General features: G+C 56.5%; 1 protein-coding gene across 3 annotated transcripts in view; it reads right to left on the bottom strand.

Moving 5' to 3' along the window:
* The window catches only part of MICAL3 (microtubule associated monooxygenase, calponin and LIM domain containing 3), a 133,284-nt gene that overhangs the window by 82,280 nt on the left and 24,524 nt on the right, over window positions 1-26,480 (bottom strand). The window contains exon 1 of one of the 3 annotated variants that reach the window (XR_004899803.1): window positions 10,644-11,141. The exons of the other annotated variants lie outside the window; for them this stretch is intronic. The gene's annotated coding sequence lies outside the window, so the exon portion shown is untranslated. Of the gene's footprint in view, window positions 1-10,643; window positions 11,142-26,480 lie in introns of those variants that run through there. 3 annotated transcript variants of the gene reach the window in all.

Here is a 26,480-nt window from a genome sequence, read left to right as displayed (position 1 = left end):
GTTTCCGTGGCTTCACTGGCTGCTCTGACCAGCAGATGGCAGCCTGCCCACCCGACCTTGAGCACCCACAGGGGCTCACTGTCAGCTTTGACCCCACCAGTCAAGTGTTGGCAAAGCTTCAACACACCCAGTGTAATCTCCCGCCTCGTGTCAAGGAAGAAAATGATTTTTCTTTGTTCCTGCACAGCAGCCGCCTCCCCCGGCCTGCCAGGGCTGGGCTCTCAGTGCAAATACCACTTTCCTGCTCAAATCAACATGCTGACGACCCCGAGACACATACTTCCTGAAGCCGTTCCCCTGCCGTGACACTGGCCTCACGCTCGCCCCTCCCTAGGAGCTCTCGGGCATCTGCTTTCAGAGACAAGGCCTACTCCGTGGGCCAACAAAGAGTGGCTGACCGCACAGGGAACCCAGTCAAACCACAGCCCAGAAGAACCTCCACTCAAAGCAGCCGGACCCTTCCGTTGATGCGAGACACTTTCCCACTCGAGGCTTCAGCCACAAGGCCTGCGTCCAGGGAGCAGGCCGGCAGGGAGAGCCCAGTCAGGGATTCTGACCTGCAGGTCAGTAATGACACCAGATAAGTGTAGGTGAGCTGGTTCCTGTAACAATGTGACAGGCACCTCACTCAGGAGAGAGGACACAAGAGCAATTCCCTGGGGCCGCCTCACTGTCCTGCTTTGCAAACCAAATGAGGTGGCGGGGAGGACTGGACCGTCTACAGCTCTGCAGACTTGCTTGCAGACTTGCGGCCTCCTGCACTGCGGGACGCATCTGGCACCGAGTCCCGCAGGAGCAATGGCAGGGCCGGTCCTGAAGGTCAGACCCAGAACCTGCCCCTCCCGGACCAGCGCTGGGTGCTGCCACATCCCAGTATCCTGGGAAAATCAGTGTCATCATCACAGGAACCTAGAGACCAGGAAGCCTGGTGGGAAGGTGTCAGACATCCTGGGATGGAAATGGCCAGGTGCAGACAGAAGGGACGGGGTGAGGAGCCTGAGGAGGGGAGGGGAGGGACGAGGAAGAGGAGGAGGAGGTGAGATCGCCTGCCCACCTGTCCCACAGGGCTGATGCCGCCTCAGAGGCCCTGCAGGCCCAGCGTGGAGGAGGGCGCCGGAGAGACGCCCTGTGAGGCCCCCTGTGAGGGGCCTGCAGGGGCGAGTTCGTGTTTCCACTGACAACGAGAGTAAACAGGCAGCTGCCGCTGACTCTGGGCTGGTGAGGAGAACACTCAGCCTGCAGCTCTTGGAACAGGCAAGTGGTTACTGGAGGGATGGGAGAGTTATCTTTAAAAATGGAAAAGCAAGAGAAACAGAACAATGTAGTAAGAACTAAACTTCGAGAGCACGAAAGCAGTGTCTAGTTTGGTCCCAGTTGCCGGCCATGCTGTCGGCAGACCGGGCGGCATGCGGCCTCTGAGTCCCGGACACCAGCTGTGAAGCCGCACCCGTCCCGTCCCTGCACGCAGAGGCCCGGCCTGTCCACACACATCTCGGGGGTGGGTGGAGGCAGCCTGTTTGGAACCTGGATGGGAAATGCCTTCAGACGATCGAGTTTCCAATGTGTTTTGCCTCAGAAACGGGTGTGTGCACCTGCAGATGGGACCCGCAGCCTCAGTGCAGGGGGCAGTGGGACGACCAGCTCAGACAGTCGGGAAGCAGACCCTTCCTCGGCTTCCCACGCCGGCCCCTCAGCTCAGCCCCCTGGGCACTGAGGAGCGAGCGCAGTCACGGCAGGAAAGCCGTCTTGCTCGTGTGCTCTTGCTTCTCTTAGCTCCGAGGGCCTGTCCTCGGCTCTTTCCTAACCGCCCCCCCCCCCCCGCCCGTTCGGTCACCCACCCCACTTGCACAATGCCCCTCCCATCCTCGCACCTGCGGCCGGACCCCAAGTGGAAATGTGAGCCCCTCATGGGGTCCATATGGGGACCCAGCAGCCCTGCTGGCAGGACCAGTCCTCGTGGCTGGGGGTCGAGGAGAACGGGAGAGAGGACACACCTTATGTGCTACCCAAGAGGTGGCACTCAGTGCTGCGGCAGCCGGGGCAGCGAGGGAGGGGGTCCTTACAAGTGAGAGAGCGGCAACAATGTGGCCCTCTCGTTGCGGGTCCTCACACCCCTGGACGCACCCTGGGCTGTGGAAGGGCCCTCCAGAGGGGTTGGACGGAGCCTAGGCTGGCCCGGCCCTGAGATCTCTTCCAACTCTTCGATTCTGAAAGACCCCCACACAGCCCTAGGGGACATGCTCTGCCACTTTTTATTTTACTCTCCTCGCAAACAACCTGCACCTTCAGGAAAAGTCACTCACACACGGAGAAACAAAGTGCGTCAGAAATGAAGCGACCTCTGCCCTGTGGTCATCATCCAAACGCGCCGTCCGAGTCCGGACAGAACTGAACACCCAGCGAAGGTGATGGCTGACAGCAAGCCTGGCCCCGGTGGGGGGAACAGCAGGAGTCAGACAGAGCTACGAGGCCTGGGGTGGTCTGCGGGGTGAGTCACAGGGGCTGAGCTCACGAATGTGCACTGGCCAGCGGCACCAGGCACACAGCAGACCCGGCCAATGGCCACATTGTGACGACTATCAGTGTGACGACTTTCGGGGAGCCCGTCATCCCAGCAACAAAAGGTGCCCTCAGGCTACATAAACGGCCACTCGCATCCAGAAGGAGAGCGCGCAGACAGCTGTTTTTGAAAGAAAAGCATTCCAACGTTCCCGTTGCTCACATCGCCCTGCCGCCCACCCCATCTGTCTGCCAAACCGAGATGTTAGGACAAGCAAGGCAGAAGCACTTCCACCAGTAACAGCAAAAACATCCAAGACTGAGAGTCACGAGCCATCAGACCCACACGTCACCACAGCCACGAGGCACTGTCTGCCACTTAGACAGGAGAAAAGGCCGCACGCCGGAAGGCCCGTCGGCTGCCACTGGAGAACACAGCTCCTCAGGAGGCCCCCGGCCTGGAGAGTGCCGAGAGCCGAGCCCTCGGGGACGGGGGCCGTCCAGCTGCCCAAGGCCGTGCAGTTCCAAGCACACGCAGCAAGAACACACGACCCAGGGCCTTTTCCTTCTCACGACGTGCCCCTGCGTCTGCTCCTTCGAAACGGGGCCGGTCCTGTCCCACAGCAGTTCTTCCTAGTGGCCACGGACAGGCTGAATGGCTGACACGGGCTTGCCTGCACATCCCAGCCTGAAGCTTCAGCCTCCAGCAGCCCCTCAGGGAGCCCAGAGCAAAGCCTTCCTGTGTCACCTCTGAGGAGAGCAAGGCTTGCAGAGGCTCTCTGGTCTGGCAAAGCACAGCCATGCTGCTCTCCCCAGGAGCGGCGCCAGCCTCCTGCACACGGCCCAGGGCACCCAGCTCCAGGCATGTGGGAGGCGCTGCATGCGGTTCTATTGCCTGGATGTCCATGCAGCAGTGGGTGCAGGGCGACCTTGGGGCCACAGCAGCCCAAACGTACAGCAACGCCCCATGAAGAGGCTGCTGGGGGCAACGCAAGGCCCCCCAGAGGCTATAAAGTAGTATCCCAGTTGCCTCCCTCTCCAGGGGCGGCAGCTGCAGCTGGAGGTCTAGAAGGCAGGCCCGGAACACCCACCCCCGCAGGAGAGGGCCCAGGAACAGAACTCGAAGGCTGGTGAAGGCTGCAGGGGCAGGAAGGATCACCTGGTCCTACCAGCCGGCCCACATACGTCACACGACACGCCAGCCACTCCAAAGACAGGGGACTTGCTGCCTTACTGCGTGGTCTTCAAAACCTCTCCCAACCTCCTCCTCGGGCTTCCTCTCACCTGTTGACACACCCCCTCCAACACGTCCCCCCTGCCTGTCCACAAATCAAAGGCTCCCTGCAGCCACAATATCTGAGGTCACCGGACTTTGTAGGGAAGCAGAAGAGGGGTGGGATCATTAGTTCGTCATTAACTGATTCAGAGGTAAGAGAAGAACAGGAAATAGCCCAAGCTGAGTTCCCTGACATAACTCAGGACAGTCCCTCATTGTGGAAGGGGCCCCTGTCCTCAAGGCACATTCCAGGATAACCTTCACCTCTCACATACCAGAGGGCCCCTGCGTTGCAGTGCCATGACGGAGAGGTGTCCGCCGCCAGGCATCTATGGAGAAAAGACGCCCTGGATGCCTCAGAGTTCCCAGAGGTGGACATGGGGGCAGACGGGGGACATACAGCCAAGGACAAGCATGTGCTCTTTGGAGAAGGCTGGCCACAAGACAAGACTGGGAAGAAGCTGTTTTGGGAGGTGGGCAGCTAACAGAGGAAAAGGTCTTCGTTTTCCAACAAGGGAGAGGGCCGCCACTGAGCACCGGGAGGGTGTGGGAGGGTTCCAAGGCTGATTAATCTTGCAGTTTTCATGGTGAAGACCCCACTTGTCTCCAGGCAGAGAGAAACCAAGAGGGCTGATGTCAAACCAGCCCCACAGGATACACAGGGTGGGCACGGTGGTTTTATAGTTGTGAGGATGCGAGGCAGAGTTTATTCTTGTATGTTATTTACTTATTTATTCATTTATTATTAAGCTACTTTTGCCCTCCCAGTACTTTCCCTCCCAAAGTAGTTTAAAAGGTCGGGGACGTCGGCATGGTTTTCCAAGCCACCCTTTCGCCACATCCAACCCCTGCTGAGCAAGCACACACTGCTGGCCACCCTGCAGCGGACCCTCCACAGCGGGAAGGGCCCATCCGGTTAGAAAGGAAACATCCAAAGAACTGCGACCAGCTCCCCGGCCTTATGCCCACGGAACACCACAGAGCCCCCACACAGAGTCCCGGCAGACTCACAGACAGACACAGCCACGATGTCTGCTTCCGCCACCCCCGGCCCCAGGGATGGCCTCACGCCTGAGCCGGGGGTGCTGCAGGACAGCCAAAACTCCAGGGCCCTTCCTTCCAAGACCAACTGCAAAAGACCAACTGCCACGAGCCCTCTGGGCTCCAAAATTCCAACCACTCTGGGCTTAAAACCAACAACTACCAAAGATTTTCTACAGAAGACTAATTAATCTTTGCTCAAGGCAGCACCCATGAGATGAGGTGGCATAGTCCCCAACGGCTGGAAGGTGACATTCTACACCCATCGCATCCTGCAGAGCCACCCGTGGCCAGGAGGCCCAGGGCCACCTGTAGGAACCTCCTCTGGCCAGGCAGCTGGTCAGGCCCACCCCAACTTCCTAGACCTTGTCTCCTGCACTCCAAGCACAGGGCTCCTGCACACTAGTCTGCTGGCTCATGGACTCAGCCTAAAATCCTAGGGGCCTGGGGCCTGAGGGGACAGCCACAGGTACTGCTGTGCCCCTCCCCCAAGATGGCTGGGGCAGCGCTGGCTCTGGGGGGAGGGGAAGCATCCCCTCTCAGGTCCCCTTTTGGGCACAGAGTAGACCCACTTCTAGAAAAGTGAATGTAAGTACATGTTTGATCCAGAGAGTACAGTTTGTCAAAGGGCCTTGGTCTGCCTCTCGGGAGACATCTGACCAGAAGCCAACAACGGGAGGGCAGGAGGAGCTGAGTAACTGTCCCGCTAGGATGGCATCCGAAAGGGCAGCCTCTCCATGCAGAATCAGCCTCCCCCAGTGGGGCCATTTAACCCCATTGTTCTCATGGAAGCCTCAGTCCCCACAGTGATGGCAAGTCTGTTTTGTAACAGCCTGGGGCGTGGCCCACGTCACCGTGCCAGCCTCTGGCACAGGCCCTATAGGCTGGCGCCGCCACCTCTGGGTGCCCACAAGGGAACAGGGAGCAGCTGCTGTCCGGGCAGGAGACCAACGTGCCTTCTCTGCTGCCTTTCCCTTCCTTCGGCGGACTACTCGTCGAGGGCGCAGCCTCTGCTGGGACCTATGCACGGCATTATGCTCCTGTGGGTGAGTGGGAACCCATGGCATGCCCTTCCCGGGGGGTGTGCTGACTGGTGGAGAACACAGATGATAAACAGGTGAGCAAACAAGCACGTAATTACAAAATAAGAGGGCCAGGAAGGGGAGGCCAGGAAACACAGGCGGGGACTCCCGACAAGGTGGTCATGGACATGCTTCTGAGCGGGTGGCCCAAGCAGAAACTTGATGAGAAGAGGGAGCTGCGTGGCCCCGCCTGGAACCCTTGTGCAGAGGTCCCCTCACGCCACATTCCTGGCAGGGAGGAGATCACTGGTGCTGATTCACACGACGAGCCACCAGTGGTACTGCGGCTGAACGGTTAAATCCTGCCCCCTCATGTCACTGCTTTGACGGGGCCAGAGAAAGATTCCCCACTCTTCTTCTGTGGTCCTCCCGGGCGCCCATCCATCCTCAAAAAACACTTTTCACTTAAATAAAGCCCAAGTCCGGCTCTCCCCCCCCCCACCCCCGCCGTCTGCTGCGGTCCCACACCTGCTGGGAGAAGACAGACTGCTGACTCACCGAGTCCCACAGCAGCTTCTCTCACGGTCCCTGGAGGCTGCACTGTCCTCCGAGGACCGTCACCCCAGGCTGCTGTGTCCTAGGGCCAAGGACTATGTCTTACCTGAACTCTCAGGGTCCATCACTGTGCAGATGAGAAAACTGGGGACCGGGGGTAACTGGCTGGCCCAGCTAACACGATGCAGAGGACAAGGTTCAAGGCCGGTTGTGGGCCTTGGTCTGAAGCCCAGGTCAATGCCACCGGCTCCTGAAGTGCCTCCTCTGTCACCCGGGGAAGGCAGGTTCCCACCTCCAGACAGACAGGAGCTCCCAGTGGGAACAGACGTGGTTTGGAACCTCACTCGGCATCAGCAGGTTCAGCTCCACAGGCCAGCAGCTCCAGATGCTCCCGAGACACAGATCTAGGATCAGGAAAGGAGCGGGATTCCTCACGATGCCGCCCTTACCATCACTAACCGTGACAGAGCGCACTGTGTTGTGCTCTGGGGCCAAATACAATTTGGACAAAATGTGGGTGTTGAGATGAATGAGGAGGCCCCTGGTTGGAGATGAAGCTTCCTTTGAAAGCTGAATGGACACTGGGCAGAAGGCAGGGTCCCTTCTCACGAAAAGGTGAAGGTGCTGCTCTCCCAGCCGCTGCCCCTGCTTCCGGCTGGGACCTCAGAGACATTCACCACTTGCAGCGAAACTCATTTGGGTAACAAGCAACAAAAGATAAACACACACCCGCGCAGGCATCAGAGCTCAGGGTGCTCTGTAAATGCCAGGCTCCTGCTCCAGCAGCCGGGAGCAGCCGTGCAAGCTCCCTTGTTGGGGGTGGGGAAAGGGGGAGAAGGGAGCTGAAACCCAGCCACAGCCCCACTCCACACACCCACACCTGGTGGGGAGCAGTGTCCTTCCCCCCACAAAAGCAGGGGCGATGCTAACCCCGTGTGCTGCCGTCCTCAAGGACAGGAAGCCCACAGAGTGGGTTGGGCCGCAGACAGTAGGTACAGGCGAGCAGGTCCAAGGCTCTGAGTCGGCTCTGTTACCTTGTGGAAAACCGACCCGGCCGCCTGTCTCTCCAACTCGGCCAGGTAGCATCAGACTGTCAATCATTCCAAAGAAGCCAAATGCTTCTTCCCACACTGAGCAATGCCAGATCTTCCTGGTTGGACAGTGACTCGGAGACTTCGGCTCCTACCATCACATCAAACGAGATTGAGTCACGTCCATGTACTGCAGGAAAGCAAGTGCACATGAAGCACCATGGGGCTCTGAGACCCCAGGGAACACCAGAGCCCCCAGCGCATAGTCCTGACGGATGTTGTCAGCAGGTGGGGTGGGCACCAACCCCCTCCAGCGGCCCTGATGGCCCATCAGGATGGCCAGCAGCCTGCGAGGGTCCAGACTCCAAGGCTCAGGACAGAAGCTGAGCAAGGAAGTGCCAAGGTTGGTTTTTGTTTTTTCCTCATTTTTCAAACATAGAGCACAGATTTTCTTCTTTTATTAGCAAAATTAAATAATCAAATTACAAACAATTCATTTGCTGAATCCTTTAAAGACTTTTCACCTTTGCCTTTCAAATAAGGACACACACATGCTGTATTTTTGAAACAGAGGACATAGCTAATATTAATTTCATTACATGTTATAAAAGCATAAAAACTGTAATGCTGGAACCATGGTAAAGGACTTGCTCTAGTTAAGTTGATCTGTATAATATATTTCATGAGAATAAAATGTCATATTTAATGGTTAACCAAAGATAATCTAGAATTAATCACTGTATTTGGTAATGTCAAAAACAATCCGGACCCTGTGTCAGTAAGGGGTTGCCAGCCCCAAGGATCACTCAGTGTGCTGCACCTGGGTTTGAGCAGAATGGAAGATTCAGGCAGCGGAGGGAGTAATGAGTGATCAAGGTTATGTCCACCCATGCCCAGGCTTCTCAGCGAGAGCCGACACGAAACTCACCAAGCGCCTTATCTTTACTTCCAGTAGTCAAGGCCAAGTGTGTGAGCCGCCTGAGCATCTCACATTACCAAACAAGTGTTCCTTCACTGCTCTGAGCGTCCTGGTTCCCCTCCCCTCCCCTCCCCCGCTCTCCCCACCTTTACCCATGCCCCCACCGACCCAGCTTCACCGCGAGGGCTGCCCTCTGGCCTCTGGTGGGTTAAGCGCTCCCTAGGGCCCAGGCTCTGCAGCTGTCCGTCCACACAGGTCTCCCCTGCAGCTACAGTGCTGCCCCCCCGCCCCCGAGCCCCACCACAGTGACTTGCACCCAGACGCTGCGCCCCCTCATCTTCTACACCCTCCTATGTGACGGACGCCTGGGGGCTGATTTTGTCAACATGTCAATTAGCTGCCTTTCCACACCTGCTCTTTGGGGGCCAGTTAAACACGATGTCAAAACCGAGACTTGTTATAGGTGTAAAGTATTTCTGAGTAAATCTACAAGCAGAACTGATGCTGACAAGGCTGGTAAACCCACACAACACAACTTCAGAAAAGCTGAACCAAGCCTGGGATCACAGGGAACAGGGAAGGGCTCATCCCATGCAACGTGTAGCCCACAGTGGGCTGCTGTACAGCATAGGAAAGAATAAACAGATCTGGAAGTAAATGAATAAAAAAAAGCACTTTACCACAAGGAGAGAAGCCGGGGTGGCATAAACCCAAGGTGTAAGCGGGCACTCGAGGCGCCTTAGGGTGTGAGGGAGGGAGGGGGCTGGAGAGTGCCACATAGGCAAAGAACATTTTCTAGATAGATGGGCTGATTCCTCAATGGAAAAGCTATCCACTCGGCTTGACAGGCCAGTGTCAAATGCTCAGAGAGCTAACCAGGATGTGACAAATCACACAAAACAAGCCAAAAACCTGGCACGTTCACACTACGTTAGGACCTGGTAGAGGGTGGGTCTGTCCCCCCTGCCCCACCCCCACCTGCCACTAACAACAGACTGAGGTGAGCATGAGCTCCACCCATGTTCCTAGGCACAGCAGGCACCCACTCCACAGGGACCAGACCCCACTGCGCTCCTCATTCTCTCAGGCTTGAGTAAGTCTGCAGTTTGGATACGGGGAACGAGGGCCAGCATTGCTCCACACCACTGTGCTCTGGCCTGCCACTGCCCTGGGGGACTTGGAAGACTCCTGCCGAGAGAGATTCCGCCATCGGAGAAGTGAACAGAAGCTCCAGCATCTATGGTCAGCCAAGCTGAAAGCCACCGTCACCGCCAGGAGTGGAGATGAAGCCCTTCACTCCATGGACACTGGTCGGCAGGCCCCGAGGACCCTGACAGCCCTCAGCAGCCCCACAGCTGGGCTTTCCCCAGAAGACAAGGAGCTCCCCCAAACAGACGGGAGGTAAGAGAGGGAGAGTGGAGACCAGCTGAGCTTCATGTGTCACACCAAAGTGACAGTTAACATCCTTAAAATTCAGGCAATTCTCCATTTACAGAACGCACACTTTACGGTAAGAAAGAACTGCCACACACATGCCACTTCTGGGTGCGTGACCTGACAGAGGAAGAAAAGGGAAAACACACTGCATTTCAGTACAGTCTTCGACGAGGAGCTCTGTTCACTGGAGCCATCAAGAGACCTGAAAAACTACGCCTGTGCACTCACCAGGCCCCAGCCCAGCTCCACACACTGGAGCATCTGTGGTGCCCAGGATGGGGGTGCGGCACTCTCCCCAACAAAATTCTAACATGCTGGTGGGCAGAGAGGAACAAGAGTCTGGGAGCGCGGCAGCATCCGGCTGAATAATCAGAGCAGCACTGGCCTCCGAGCCGGCTTTCGCCCCTGCATGCGTCAACCACCCATTCAGCAAACCTCTGCTGTCCCCAAGGTGAAAAAACAGTAACAAAAGAACTGCCCAACCAAAGGGCTGAGGAATGTCCCACGGGGCTCAGGTAACTGTGCCTAATGTCCAGGTGTGTGTTTGCTCAGAAAAACGTAAGCCGGCTGTGCCGTGCTGTCTCTGTGGGGGTGCAGTCACACCAGACGTCTAAGACGCTCTGTGATTGCACGTTTGCAGAAAAGAACATAATCCAGCACAACCCAAGTGGGTGAAGGAAGACCAAGAGGAGCCACTGTGGCTGCCACGCCGGCTTTCAAGTTTCCTTTCACCCAAGAAATCCAAATGCTGCTCTGAAAAGGGCCCATAAACACAGCCCCCCTACTGAGGGCAGCTCTGTGGCCGGGGTGGACGCTGGTCCGGCTCCTGGCCCGCCCACAGGTTTCCTGCCAGACATCCTCACCTCCCGCCCTTCCAGAGCAGAGAGACTGCGGTGGAGCTTTTGGGAATGGTCATTGTGGGCAGTGCTAACTCATGTATGACCACGAGTTGGAAGATGAAAAGGTGGGCTGAAAATCTGTCCTCAGGCAACTGCTGAGGCTTGGGCCATGCTCACGTGTGACACCGTAGGACAAACGCTCTCCAAGCTCCGTCAGTGCCCCTGGGCCCCCAACGGAAGGGGCCACCATCAGCACCTCCTGCCACAGAGACACCCAAAGAGGCCTGGCCACTCCCCTCGGCTTCCCAAGGTCCAAGCAGCTGCAGGTTACAGGTGTCTAGTAATGCAGCTGCTAGGAAAAGGCAAGCCCAGCCTGTGAAGACGACCCAGACAGCCCCGTAGAGTCCAAGCCCAACGGGCACCACTTGGCTGGGTCCCCAGGGGCCCCACCGCCCACCTGCACCATAGCAGGCCCACCTGGGGCCAGACAAAAGTGGATCTCATCAAGCCCACGCAAGGGCCAATTCACCAATAACTTTATTGTTTTTTTTTAATTAAAATTTTAATTTTTCCAATTACAGTTGACATTCAGTAGTACTATGTACTACTTTTGGGTGCACAGCATAGTGGTTAGACAGTCGTACACTTCAGAGTGTTGCCCCCAGTGTTCCCAGTGCCCACCTGGCACCATGCACAGTTACAGTATGGTTGGCTTTATGTCCCGGGACTGTTCTGTGACAGCCCATCTGTCCTTCTCAGTCCCTCCACCCTGTCACCCAACGCCCCAACCCCTAGTTTGTTCTCTGTTTCTAAGAGTCTGTTTCTGTTTTGTTAACTTTGTTCTTCAGATTCCACACATAAGAAAAACCATGAGGTACTTGTCCTTCTGTCTGACTAGCTTCACTTAGCACCACAATCTCCAGGTCCGTCCTCACTGTTGTGACTGGCAGGGGCTCCCCCTCTTCGCAGCTGAGCAGGGCTGCCCTGTGCAAAGGTGTCGCTTTGTCTTCAGCCATTTGGAGCATTTAGTCCGTCCACACTCATAGAAACTGCTGGTAGGTACGCAGTTCCTGTCATTTTGTTTTCTGATTGTTTTCGTTCTTCTCTGTCCTTTCCTCATTCTTCTGTGTGTCGATGACTTCCTGCAGTGCGGCGTTTGGATCCTCACTCCGTGTTTCGTGTGTCTCTGGTGGGGTTCTGGTTTGTGGGCAGATACACTAAGCTATGTTTATACTGAACAGCAGCCTATTTTAAGTTGATGGTCACTTAAGTTGGAACACATTCTGAAATCACTACCATTTTTCTCAGCCCCTCCACGTTTATGTTTTGTTGTTATTTTTTACTTCTTTTGCGAGGGTGTGTTTGTGTGCACCCCTTAATTTACTGTTGTAATTACACATGATCTTCCTGCTTTTGCATTTTAACCTTTGTGCCAGCTTTCGTATGGGCTGAATCCCTGCTTTTATGATGTACTGGCCATTGTCAGTGGTAGTTTTTTCTCTTTGCAACATTTTTTACTTTTTCTTCTCAAAAACGTCCCTTTGGCATTTCCTGTGATGCTGTCTGGGTGGCAATGAGCTCCTTCCATGTGTCTCATCCAGGAGCCCACTGATCAGCGACAGTAGCCCCTCACATTTCTCGGAGCCCCCCCACCCCCTCACACATCAAAGCTTGGAAGCCCGTGGACAGCAAGTGCTCCCCAGCTTCACAGGAAACCAACTGACATCTTTTCACTTATTTATTTTCCTGGAATTAGTCCTTCCTCCTCCCCTTTCCTGAGCTACCTGAATAGAGTTTCCTGAGAAACACTGTCATCTTCTGTGCTAAGACCCTGAAGAGGCAGCTCTGCCCCCACTGCCTCCTCTTGTCCAAAGCATGAGCTGGAGGAGAACAAGGAGCCACAGCTCTGCTGCGGGCGCTGGGGGCTGTGAGGGTCACGCTGTGACAATATTGTCACCAGCCATCAGTGCAGGAAGGCAGAGCAGGGTCATCTGTGAAACCAGCCACCACGATTCAAAGTGCAAGAAGTGTGAGGCAGGGTTTTCTGATGCTGTTTTCATGCTCGACTATAGGATTGAGATGCTGGGGGCAATAGTTCTCTGTGGAGAAAAGAGAGAGACCCCAAATCCCCTAGGTGCAAACAGCAGACCATCCAGTCCCATACCCGGGCCCCTTCCACCAGCTACCTCCATGCCCGCCAAGACGGGCAGCGGAGCCTCTGCTCCACGAGGTGCTCTGAGGAGTCTGCCTGCTGCCTCTGCCCAAGAAGGAGAACGTGGGAAGCTGCTTCTGTGATCTGAGCTCGTGTGAGTGTGTGAGTGTGAGTGAGTATCTGAGTGTGTTCAAACAGGGCTATGGAGCAGGAAGAGGGGGTGGCACTGCACAGAAACACATGGGGTTGCCCAGACGTCAGCTAAGACCTCTACACAGAAGTTAAGTAGCATTCTGTATGCACCACGGCTCAGTCCTGTAGATCCCTTTTCCTCCCAGAAAACAAGGGCTGCCTCCTGAATGAAGCCATTGGCAGAGGTCAGAATGTGCACGGAGAGCGGGGTGGCCGTGGCAGAGGGTGTGAGGCTCCAGGAGAGGGGGGTGAAGCAGAAAACTCACAGAGCAAGCATTGTTCACAACCGCAGCACGAGGCTTGATGGCCAAGCACATTGTCATAGCAAGTCCTGAACAATGGAGCCGGAGGCAGCTCCGCTCAGGACACAGAGGCCGTGTCCAGGCCCCGTGCCCCGCCCTGCCCAGGGTGCATGCCAGCTCTCCTGGGGATCCACAGCCGCACCCGCGGGGCAGGGCCAGGTGGCAAGGAGGACAGCACTGGGCTCTGGTCCAAGGCCGAGGCTACTGGGTTCCACCAGTTCTCCCCGTAAGTGACAACGGCGCACCTGGGAGTCCCTTGAGGGTGCAGGGGTGCACATGCTGGGGGGAGGTAAGGCTGTGACTGATTGATTGATCATTGTGCAATTTATTTCTGATACCACCACACCCCCTGAGCTTACTCTAAAAGATAAAAATGCTATCAAGTTAAATTAAATGAGTATGAATTAAATATGTCTCACAAGCAGTGGGACTTTTTTTTTTTTAACAGTACGACTAGATGTGAAATTAAGATTAAGCCAATAAATACACACTCTACTGTGAGCTTCAGGCTGGGTCAGCCTGCAGGCCAGTTTCCAGTGCTACTGGCCCACAGCACAAGAAAAGGCGTCCAGCCAGGAGCCAGCTCTCGGAGCCACCCCAGGGCCTGCGCCCCTGCCCCTGCTCACTGTCGACGTTCACACAGATGTCTCAGTTCAGAGCACGGCTCGGCACGGCTCGCTCTGGCCCGTCTGAAAGCAGGGTCCTGGGCCAACTCCCCTGCAGCAGCAGCCCTCTGAGCAACTAAGCCTTGCGGGGTAGTGGGAACGGCACAGCTACCCACTGTGGGACCAGGAGCCAGAAGAAAGGCCCCTACTGAGAAGATCCTCCATCATTTCTGTACTCAGGTTTCCCCAAATGGGACAACAGCAAGAGTCCCAGAAGGACGTGCCATCTCCTACCAGAGAGGCGGTGGCTTGAGGCTTGGGTGTTAGCGGGGAAAGGGACTTCCAAGCCAGCCAGCAGTAGCTAGGTGCCCCAATTCCACCCAAGAAGGCCTTGCCGGGACAGCCCACCCATCACAGACCACAGACAAGGCTTCTCTTCTGCCCAGGGGGCAAAGGGGGCAAGGGAAAGACGCCTGCACTTAGCCACAGACCAAGGTGAAAGAAACGCCAGGAGTTCCACAGGCCCAGCACCACACAAGCACTCACTCAGCAGGTCACGCGGCTCCAGCGCAGAGCAGGGCTGGGGCGGTTTGCCGAGTGCACAGCCCCCTTCTCAGGGGACTGAAGAGGACAGACATAAGCCCAGCAGGATGCAAAAGCAAGAACCTTATAAGATGTTTAAAACCCAGTCTGAAAGCCAGGCCAGAACCTCCTCCTGGGCGAAGACAGGGCACTAGGCATCAGGAGAGACGTGCATGACCCACAGAGGTCACAGCTCAAGTCCTAGAGATGTTTTCCATGGTGTCCCAGGAGTGGTCTCACTGGCTTCCCTCAGAGCTGTCCCTCAGCACCTGCCTTGCAGTCTGGGCGGCTGGGGTAGACTTGCCTTCCCAGGTTGGGAGGGACCCCTACTTTTTATAACAGAGACAGAGAGGATGATGCCAGCTGCAGGCCACATGAGAATGACCAGGACTGCTTGCCCTTGGACCCTCTGCTCCACAGCCGGGCACCCCCTGTGCAAGACCTGCCTCCCGTGTGAGGCCCAAGCGGTGCGCTTCTGTGTACTCACTGTGTGCGCACCCCCACAGGGCCTCCTCCAGGTACGGGCAGGCGCACACATGGAAGGCCTCTCAGGGAAGCCTCTGGAGGAACACCTACCTGCCGCCCCAGAGTGTACAGCACCTGACACTGAACATGCTTAAGGCCACACACGTGTGCACACACATTCACAAACACGTCCCCAGGATTACCAGGGACATACCTCCAAAATCACCAAGTTCCTCTTAGCTGGGACCTACAGTAAAAGCCTGTATTTTGCAGTGACATTCATTTGTTTTCTTTTAACAACGGCTGATGTATTTTCTCCTCGTCCTAAGAACACACTCTGCTCTGAGCTCGGTTATCAGGGGAGGACCATATCTGACTGAGCCAGCAGCCAGCAGGTTCTCCTAAGCTGCCTATTTTTAGCCCTGGCCCTTCCTGCCTATACCCCCTCCCACCGCCCCTCCCTCCCTCCAGCAGGCTGCTGGGTGAGGGCCAGCAGGAAGGTGGGGCTCAGAGCCCTGCTGCTGACTCTCCACACTCCAGACCTGGAGCAGGGGCTGCGTCCCAGTGGGAGGCAAGAAATCTTTGAAATCACGAAGAAAGGAGAGAGACTTCAGAAAAACACTGTACATGAGCGGTGGTCCATCTAGGCTCGGACCAAAGCCACTGGGTTAGCCTGGATGGCACACCCGCTCTGGTCTGCTCACTCATCCAGACTGACCACTGCCCAAATCCTCCGGGCAGCCCGTGTCCTGACGGGGAGGCTGGGCCCGCTGAAGGGGTCACTGAGCCTGGGGGCCAAGGCCGCCCGCCACACAGCCACGACCCCCACAGTGCAGGCCAGTCCGAGAAAGGGGACCCTGCAGAGGTCAGGTGAACACCGGGCTGCCTGCCTCATCCTCAGCTGCAGGATGTGGGCCCCCTTCCACTGACCCTCACGGGAGGGGACCACGCAGCTGCTGCAGAATCACCAACGGTGCCGACCCGCGGATTCTGTGAGGTCTGGTGCTTCACTGACGCGGCACCATCACATCGCAAGTCTGGCATTACAAATGGTCACACGACATGTAACAAGGCTCAAGCACAGCAGGCGAAGCAGATGCCACACGGGATAGGAAATGAGGGTCCAGTGGGTGAGCACACTGGTTTCCATATTTAAAGACCCAGAAATGCCTCTGTAAATTGACCCCCAGATCCCACCCACACCGCCTGCCAACAGACATTATGCACCCACAGAGACCGTGACACACAGCCGGTCAGTGCTGACCCAGGAGGTCCACCAGGAGGTCCCAGGAGCACAGCCTTCGCTCCAGGACAACCTGTCGGTCCTCACTGACCAGCCGGGGCTAGTCCACCCCCTCCCTCCTGCTGCCTGCCTCTCCCTGTCCAGGGCTGCACGAGCTTGGCAAGGACAGACAGAAACAGTGTATTTCTAAGAGCTCCCAGGACACTTGTTTCGGTTGGGTCCACCGTTCAGTGGTCTGTTTTGTGCATCTGTCCGCAGGAACGCGGGTACAGGGGCAGCGCAGGGACACAGAATGGGCACAGTGCGCCATGGCAGGGCTGGGCCAGGTTTTCCCTCCACCACACCTATCCACACACCGGTGGCAGCAGGCCCTCCTCCCCAAGATGGGTGTTCTGGGGAGAACGGAATCTGCACACAGAAGCTTATGGCCCATCCCGCCGATCCTGACTCGGCACGGGGCAGATGTCACGCGATTCTCAGAAAATGGAAAACTCTCAAAGGCAAACAATAGCCCAGCTGAAGTAACTCAAGGCCTCACTGTCACTGGGTCCCCAAACACGTTCCGTCTCCCATGCACCTACCTTCGCCGAGTGCGTCTGTTACGTGCTTTACCTGCATCGTCTCCCTGTGTCTTTGGAGGGACACTGTCAGTGTAACTGGGGAACCAGCGCAAACTGGTCCAACCCTGTTTCTAGCGAGACGCAGAACCCACACCCAAACCTCAGACACAGCACTGTGAGCCCTTCCCTGCTCCCCACCATGAACCCAAAGGACTAGGCCTGGCCAGGGCCTGACTGGAACCAGGATGCAGGAACCCTTTTAGAAGCAGAGAGCCTGGGCCCACTGTCCAGGAAGATCCGGTGCTGAAACCCCGTAAATCCTGTCCTGAGCCCTGGATGGGAGACAGACGTGAGCCTCACCTTTGGGCTCCTTGCCATTGGCCTCACCATAAAACCTTTTCCAAAGGCTGGACTATGGTATTCGCTTCTGCGCCTGCCAAGCGGCGAGCCCTCACTTGGTCACACAGGTGTGATGTTACCCCACTTTAGAGATCAGATAAACCCACACCTCCCAGGTCACGTACCTACAGTGAGCCACAGGCGGGGAGTATTCCGGCCGAGGTCGGCTGGCTCCAACGCCTGCGTCCCACCCCCAGCAGAGCCTCACCGGGTGGACTCGGGCGAATCGCATCCTCGGGTGCTTGTTCTTGCCCTTTCAGCAGTAACTTTTGTGAGCACACATGTCAGCCTTTTCCTACCTTCCCTCCATGCTCGGACATACTTTCAACAAATGGGGACTTGGAGTCGCTGCCTGCTCTGCGGCCAGGTTGTATCAGGATCTGCCCAGAGGGGACGGGAGGAAAGGGCGGCAGGTGAATATGCCCTGCGTGCCCCTGCAAGTACACAGTGGCCAAGCCCTGGGGGGCTGTCTCTAGGCGGGGTCGTCCCAGAGGCCGGGGGGCGAGTGGTGGCTGAGGTGCTGCCCTGGTAACAAGCGCCCAGCCATGCCCACCTGACCGCTGACCGACAAGAACCCGAGGCAAACAGGATAGTCCGGCCCGGGGGCTGCAGAGAAGGTGAAAGCAGAATGAGAAACAGAGCCCCGGTGGGACTGAGGGGAGCCGGAAGTATGGGCGACAGGTCAGGACGAGAGAAACAGGGTCCGAGAGTGGGGGCACTCGGGCCTCGGGGTTACACGAACACTCAGGTCGCTCGGGTGGACATGTCCTCAGCTGCCACGCCCGAGGGCCAGGGGCCACAGAGCTGTCTCACTTGTGCGAACAGCCCGAGTCCACCCCGCTGAGGCGGCGCAGGGCAGCAAGCACCTCACCGAGCCAGCGCCTGCCCCTCAGCTGCAGGGATGCTCCCAGCCTCACATCGTGACCTCTGGCCCACACTCAGCCACTGGCTGAGGAATGTTTCCCGAGGCACTTTTTTCAATCCTCGCTGTCCCATGACGGACAGGAGAGAACACCTCAGCACCACCCTGAGCTGGCCTCCCAGAGCAGGGCTGGGACGGCGGCCTCTGTGACGGGCCATCTGGCGACATGGTTCCCAATCAGGGCGGAACCTGGATGGGTCACTTCCACCGTGGCCTCAGACAGAGTGGCACTGGCGCTTCCCAGGAGGCCCCTTTGCAAAAGGAAATGCATGCCTGGGGCATGGCCCCCAGTGTGTCCACTGTGTGTGCTCAAGGAGGCAGGTGGCAAGGTAGGACTGGGTTCTCAATCAGGGCGGAGCCTGGACAAGAAGGACAGGCTCTGTCCTCCCACGAGCCACGTCGCCTCTCCGGTCCAAGGCCACTGCACAAAGTAAACACCCGACCCGAGCTTGAACTGCCTCGAGACAGAGGGTGGGAGTGACGCCCAAAGGGGCTGGAGATGAGGGAGGCCTGTCTCCACAGGCCCCTACCTGCCAGCACCCCATTGCATGTGCCTGGCATTTACAATCCCTCTCACGAAAGAAGACTCAGAGCACCAGCAAGGAAGCATGGAGTCACTCCAGGTCAAAAAGGGCTTGGGAGGGGTGAAGTGACTGTCACCGGCTGCCATGAAGCCAAGTATCCTCTTGCTGTGGGATGCCAGGAGAGGAGTCTGATGACTCACGTGTGGGTGTCAGTGTGTCTGCATCTCCAAAGGGGCCGCAGGAGTCCAGTTGCTCAGAGCTGCTCCCCGGTCCCCAAACGGGGGACGGAACTGAAGGTAGAGTGCACCTGAGCAGGAGACAGGAGTCCCACACTGACTCGGGGCCCCGTGGAGCCTCCAGCCCCAGACTGGATCAGCACCCAGTCCCCACCACTGAGGACAGAGAAAAGCTGTTCTGACTGACATGGGGGGCCTTCAGCCTCCCTGGCACCCCACTTCCCGCTCCCTAGACCTTCCACTTGGTGCTCTCATCCTCTGAGGCAGCACCGAGGCCCCACCAGCATCCACCAGTGAGGCTCTGCAGTCAGCGTCAGTTCTGACCCCAAGGCAGCCACGCCATGCCCTCTCCCCCACCCAAATCTCCCACCACATCATCCTCTCTAGGCCCCTACAGCAGCTACAGCGCTGGAGGGGAGGGGGCAGCACCATGCCAGCCAGAGGTTCCCTGAAGTCCCTCTGGCCACCTCAGAAGCAACTTGGGGGAGGGGAAGAACCATGTGAGCAGGAGCACCCTTCCCAGAGAGCTGCCACTGAGGTCTCTCTGCACGGGAAGAGTGGTGAGACCGCAGCCGGGTCTCGAGGGCCACTCTGCTGCTGCACAGACCACACACCTGGGGCACAAGGGAGGAAGTGGTTGGAGGTTTCCGGAAACACCGGAGGTGGGTGGGGGGTAGGGAGAACTCTGGATCAGACGTGGAGTGGAGGGGACACGACGTGCTCACGAGTGAAGCATGAGGAGGGAGAGCAAGAGACAGTGATCCCGAGATTTGTGGCTTGAGGAACTGAGAGGACCAGCCAAGAAGAATCTGAGACAAGAGCACACACAGGAGCCCCTCCCTGCTGGCCGTCTCCAGAGCCAGCCTCCTGGCTCCACTCAGCCCCACGACCCGCCCCGAGCAGACGGCCTTGTGCCTTCACACGCGCAGGCCCTGCTCCTGGGGCCCCTCATCAGCCCCCAGCCAGGCCTGCACAGCGCAGCAGGCTCCCGATAGAGGGAAAGCCCACACGCCAGCTCCCCTCCCCACGCTTGGTGCACCAGTATCTCCAACATGGCAGGAGGGCGGCCAGACTTGGGGTGGAGACGGGAAAACAGGAGATAAGGAAGGGGAAGCCAGGGCAGCTGCAGGGTCTCTATCCCCCACCCCAGCTGTGCCTGCCCTCAGACAGGTGTGACTGGCGGTGGCCTCCAGTGTGGGGTAGGCTCCTGCTTGGAGGAAGGTCTCCCCGCCCCAGGCCACAACTGCTGTGGCCCCTACTCATACCTGTCTACAGCGGCTCCTCTCCTTGACCACCTCACCTCCCGTGAGATTCAGCTTTTAAAACTATTTTTTTTTCTTAGCCAAATGCACAAAACCTGTGTCCTGAGCATGTAGCCCAAAACAGAAAATGAGACCTACAGAAAAAGGATTCAAAATGGGGTCACGGTAGGAAAAGGCTCATTAGTGAATATTCTCTAGGACACAGACTGTAGGAGTGGCCGGTGTGCGAATCGAGGGTTCTCTTGCTGTGCACGAAGTGACGGATGGGGGATGGCCACTGGCAAGGCCAGAGGAGCCACTCAACCCAGTCAAGGGGGAAGCTGACACAGGTCCCACGGCAAACAGGCAAACGTGTCCTGAGCTGCATGGCCTGGCTGCCGTGCGGGGAGGGAGGGCACAGCTAGGACTGGGCAAGCAGAGAGCAGGCCAGAGCAAGGCTCGGCCGAGGACATGCAAGGCTGGGTGGGTGGGGGCTCCCTGGGGCAGCAGTAGGACACCCTAGCCTGCAGCCTGGAGGTTGGGACAAGGAAGGTGATCTGCAGAGAGTCATGTCCAGGGGGCCCACCCAGATTCGAGCTGTGGGAATGGGAACAGTGCTTTTAAAAGAAAAAGTCATTTAACAAACACTGAGCAGCAATTTTGGCAGGTGTAGTTTTAGGTGCTGGGGACAAGCAACTTTCAAAGACATTTTGAAGAAAGAAAACAAAGCAGATTAGATATAGAGGGCATACAAACCAAATGTTGACTTGACTTACTACCCGCATCCTGTGCAGGGGAAGAAGACGGATAAACGCTTCTGATACTCCAACCCATGGCCTAACTTGACCCACAACTGTCCCCCACACAGACGGCTCCGAGGAAGGCTGTCAGGCACCCACATGTAAGAAGGGAAATGGCAGCTACCTCTCTGCTCCTTCAGGGCACTTACGTTGCTCCTGTCTGTTTTACATAAACCTGGGAAAAGATCCAAGAATCATAATGGCCCCAAACAGTAAGGCAAGCAGCGGACAGCATGCAGTGGGCCCACTGTCCTGTGCCTGTCCGCCAAGTGGTAGGGAAGTGGGGGGGTGGGAGTGGAGGCTGACACCCCTTGGACCAAGGAAGACGGCACTCACCTGAGCCCCTTCCGACCTTGAGGGCCCCGTCACCCTCAGGAGTCACCGCATACCTGCAAGTCAGGCTCCAGGGAAGATGGAGCGGTACCCCGAGGGAGCCGCTCCCACCCTGACCCACCCCCAAGGCGAGTGGCTCCTGGCTTCAGGCAGGAAGCCTCTTCACCCACTGGGCAGCAGGTCAGACGGACCCTGAACAGGAAGGACACGGTCCCCATCCTTGTTGCATTTATCACCCATGGCAGAACCAGAGCCCCTCACAGACGTGCAGCTGCGCTGGCAACAGCAAGCGAGGCTCTAACAGAGAGATGTCCTCCTCAGTCCTCCCCAAGGAGGCGGGGCCTGTTTCTTTCTAACCCCAACGTCCAGGGCACTGACAGTGGACTGCTCCACATGGTGGCCCCCCTGGCGTTGGGACCCTGTGCTCTAACAGGGAGGAGACGGGCCCATACTGCTCAGAGCCAGCGTGAGGGCCCCGAGAGACAGAGCTGGAGGGAGGCCAGCCTGTGGCCTCCCATGTCGCCCTGCACTCCTTGGCGCCTGTCCACCCTCCAGCAGGCTGTCCTCTCACTGCCCCCGACTGCGTTTTCATCTTGCACGGCGGAGGCCAAATATGCATGGCCCTGTCTCCCAGCTATGTACAAAGTAACTGCTCAGTGGCCACTCCCCACACAAGACATGCTGCCAACACCAGAGGCACCGAGTGATCAGGCTGCACTTCTGTTTGATCGTCTGCCTGTGCGGCAAGTGTGTGCCTTTGGGTTTACTTCACCACCCTGCACATGGCGCATGTCCACTGACCATGGGGTCGGTGGGAGGGGTGAAAGGGGCTGGTGCCACCAGACCGACCCTGCGGTTGTAAAGTCTTGACACCAAGCCCATGTGCCCCTTCCAGGTGTTGCCTGCCTGGACGCAAGCACGGCCTGCACCGGAATCCTGCAGACTACACGGTTCTGGGGGAGGGAACTGGGTCCACATACCAACGACCCCTTTAAAGGTTGCAGAAAGCCCTGGCTGGCGTACATAGCTCAATGGATTGAGCTTGGGCTCTGAACCAACGGGTAGCCAGTTCAATTCTTAGTCAGGGCACTTGCCTGGGTTGAGAGCCAGGCCCCCAGGGGAGCCCACGTGAGAGGCAACCACACACTGATAGTTCTCTCCCTCTCTTTCTCCTTCCCTTCCCTGTCTCTAAGAATAAATAAAAATCTTTAAAAAAAAAAAGGTCATGTCAATTTCAAGGCAGCTGGTTTCTGGTTTGAGCCAGTCCTGTGAAAGCAACTCTCACTTCATCTACAGAGAACAAGATCCAATGATTGAGTTTTGTTTTAAAAGGGGGAGTGCGGGAGGAGAATTGCTCCAAACAGATAAATTCAGGACTCAGACCCAATTTTGGGGGAAGAGCAGGGGTTGGAGGCTTCTGGAAGGAGGAGCCAGAAGGCACTGTGGAGGCCAGCAGGGCTGGTCTGGGCCTGGAACGTGGGAGGAGCACATTCCTGAACAGAAACTCCGCAGCAGCTCGGGGGCACCAGGCAGACAGGCAGCTCACAGGAGGGGCCTCAGGCCACGTGGCCCCAGGCCACATCCAGGCCGACCCAGCCAACGTGGCTGACCTGGCCTGAGCGGGCAAGCGGCCCCTGCTCAGGGAAGGAGGCAGTGCTCAGACAGAGGTAGAAACTGTGGCTGAAGGAAATCTAGGCACTCTTCTCCCTTCACTCCCTCCTCCTTTTTATTTAAAAAAGAAGGGAAATGTTTTTGTGCCTAAGAAAAGCTGTGATGCAAGAGCCCTTTTGCATCCGAAGATGATGACTTCTTTAAGAACTTCAGTGACACCTGGAATCTCAGAAAGATCCTGGAAGCGGTCATTTCAGTGCTTCGGAGAAGTGCAAGGCACACAGCCCCCACACTGGCATGGGGGGCAGTGTCTTGCCACAAAGTCCCAAGGCTTTGGTCTCCAGTCTCCACACCTGTGAGACCAGTACGATGCTAATCACAGCCTCAGGGACTTACTCACCATGTGACCACGTTTAATTCTCACTGTGAGGACCGCACAGGGACAGCATCAACTTGACTCTGCAGATAACAAAAAGGTGTGGCAGTAAGTTGCCCAAAGTCCCACAGGGCAGAGAGCTGGCCCTTGATCTCAGGAAGCCAGGGAGCACTAGATTAAATAGCCTCTGTACTGATAAACCTGCTCCCAGCGTCATCCCGAAACTACCCTAAAGTATGTCATCATTACCTGCAAATTACAGGTGGAAGCAGACAAGAATGAAAGTTAGATCACCTATGTAGCTACAGGGCTGGGCTCAAGTCCAGTCTCTGGCCCCCTCTCTGCATCTGTTGGCTTCACCACACTCCAGGGTGGTCTGACCCATGGACGTGGGCTGCTATACCGACAGGTGGTCCCCTGGGGTCCACCAGAACAGGTCCCCAAGGCTCACAGGGAGAGAATCATGAAGAACCAGACAGATCTGATGGCAGCCAGAGTCCAGAGGAGTCTGTCATCTGCTGCCAACCTCATGGCTAGAAAGCAGAAAACTCATCCTGCCCCAGACCATACAGATGCACTCAGCATCTCTGGCCCCGCCAACTCCTGTGTGATTTCAAGTCCTTCTGGCTCTAGTGACCCAATCTCATCTCCCACCTGCCCTGAGATCCTCTGCCCCCCAGCTGAGCTCCGTCCCCACCCCCACAAGCATGTCCTTCTTACGCAGGCCCCTTTTGTACTGCTCCCCACAGTGGGACTTTGCTTCTCCTCCCTCCCTTGCTTCACAGCCCAGCAGAAGGTGGCTTCCTGCCCAGCCCCTTACCTCCTCCATTTTTCCTGAGTCCCTCTGCCCCGGAGCTCCCTACAATACCAAACTACTTGAGACTGGTCCCTGCCCGGGTACTGCCGAGTGCGAGTCTCTGCCTCCCCAGTGGAAAGTTCCCGGGGAAACCAACACCACACAGATCCGCCAGGGGTGCTGCACACTCAGCGGGGTGACGCCCAGGTACATCATCTACAAGACGGAGTAAAAACAGTACCTGCCTCACAGGGTATTTCTAAGAAATAAGTGAGAGGACCCAGTTCTAAAGCATTTTCCAAACGCCTGGCAAAAATGCTCAATAAACAATTATTTAAACAATAATGTTTGGCCCACAGCTCAGTCCAATGCTGCTGAAATCAAGGCTGGAGCCCGACAAGTCACTGCCATTCATTGATGAGACGTCCAGGAGGTCAGGGGTCTGTGAAAGCTGCACGAAGGAGGAAGGGATGGGAGGGCTCCAGGAAGTAAGCTCAGGGGTGGGAGCAGGAGGTGACACGGGATTCCAGGACTGAATGGAACTGCAGCCTTCCCCTGGGGCCACCTCTGCTTGAAGACAGATGTCCCACCTTCACAGGGCTCATGGTCAAGGTGAGCAGTGAAGACAACACACAAAACAACTGTAAATGCACAGTACTTAAACGCCAAATGCACGGTACAGGCAGCAGTCCCCAGGGATTTTTTTTTTTTTTTTGGCAGGAGAATGAGGTAATGACTCCTTTCTACCATCAACTATCTTTTTTTTAAAGATTTTATTTATTTTTAGAGAGGGAAGGGAGGGAGAAAGAGAGAGAAATGTCAATGTGTGGTTGCTGGGGGCCGTGGCCTGCAACCCAGGCATGTGCCCTGACTGGGAATCAAACCTGTGATGCTTTGGTTTGCAGCCCACACTCAATCCACTGAGCTATGCCAGCCAGGGCATCAACTATTTTTTAAAGGCATTTTTTAAATGCTTTAAAAAAAATCCTCATCTGAGGGGATATGTTTATTGATTTTTAGAGAGAGAGAGAGGAAGAGGGGGAGAGAGAAACATCGACGTGAGAAACATCCCATACACACCTGACTGGGGATTGAATCCGAAACCTGTGCCCTGACCAGGGGTCGAACCCGCAACCTTCTGGTGCTCAGACAATGCCCCAACCCACTGAGCCAGCTGGCCAGGGCCCATCAACTATTTTTTAATCCTTACATGATATAGGCTATTTCTTACAACCTGTTGGCTGAAACATGCCTACCAATTAAAAAGTTATGAATTCAACATTTCCCAATGAATTTCCACATACACTGCAAAAAAAGTAGAACACACATGTTCGAAATGTCATTAGCCCTGGCTGAGATATCTGATGACTCAGGATTTGCAACCTGACGCATACATGCGCATGTGTGTGAGTGTGCACTCACGCACGCGTGCACACACACACACACACACGTCGCTGGCTGCTATTGATAGCGGGCGCTCAGGAGCCAGGAAGAGATTAGCTGCAAACTTCTAACAGACTCAATTCAATAAACACCCAATGAATTTAATTATAATAAGCGTTTCACTATTTAAGGAAAGACAAAGCTTGTAAAAATAGGTCCACAGGCAGAGCCAGACAAGTCTCACAGGAGACAGGGGACGGGGCAGACCCTGTGGGATGAGTGGGATGGATCGGCACAGCGGCTCAGAGAGGAGGCATCCGGGAAGCCTGCATGCTGGGGGAGGGGGTGACTGAGGGGCAGGGGTGGTGGCCTTGGCCCCAAGGTTCACACCAGCAGCACTGCAAGGACACAGCTCCCCAAAGCTACATCGCGAAGACGCCAGGACTAGCTGTGCACACAGCTCGGGCTCCAAAGCCCCAGAGGCCGGGAGCCGAACACCTGGGACTGACACACACTAGACCCGGGGTGTGCCGCAGCTCCCCGAGCCCCCGCATCCCCGGTGGGAAACAGACATTAACACAGTTTAACTCAGGCGACTAGGACGACTGTGAGGGTAAGTCATCCCCTCACGGTAAGGAACTCTCTGAAGCGTTCGAGACAGTGTCCACACAGCAGGCTCCTGCTCACAGTCCACAGGTGGGGCCGGCCCCTGCAGCTGTTCCGTTCAGCATGGCTTCTCTCTAATGCTGAGGAGGGAAAACCCAATTCCTGGATGGGGCCACTGGCTGCATGGGTTTCCTGCCACGTTCCAAAGACACACACATCAGGTTCCCTGGAGAGTCCACACCATCCCCTCTGTGTGAGTGCGGGCGCGGGCGGCCCTGCGACGCGAGGGCATCCTGTCCGGCGTGGGTGTCGCCCACGCTCTGAGCTGCTGGGAGAGGCTCTGGCCACTGAGATCCTGAACTGGAATAACTGGTTCAAAAATAGATCTCTTGTTTTTATTACTAGTTCTTAGATGTATGCATAACTCACATTTATTTTACTGTTTAATATTAGAAATGTTTTGGGTCTTTATTAGAAGTTTGGTGATACTTCTGTGACCAGTGAAAATGTTTTTGCTGTAGTAACTTAATTCT

This window comes from Phyllostomus discolor, chromosome 11 (assembly GCF_004126475.2).
Source record: "Phyllostomus discolor isolate MPI-MPIP mPhyDis1 chromosome 11, mPhyDis1.pri.v3, whole genome shotgun sequence".
Taxonomy (NCBI): Eukaryota; Metazoa; Chordata; class Mammalia; order Chiroptera; family Phyllostomidae; genus Phyllostomus; species Phyllostomus discolor.
Note: the sequence above shows the minus strand (reverse complement) of the source record. Positions and strands in the feature narration are given on the sequence as shown.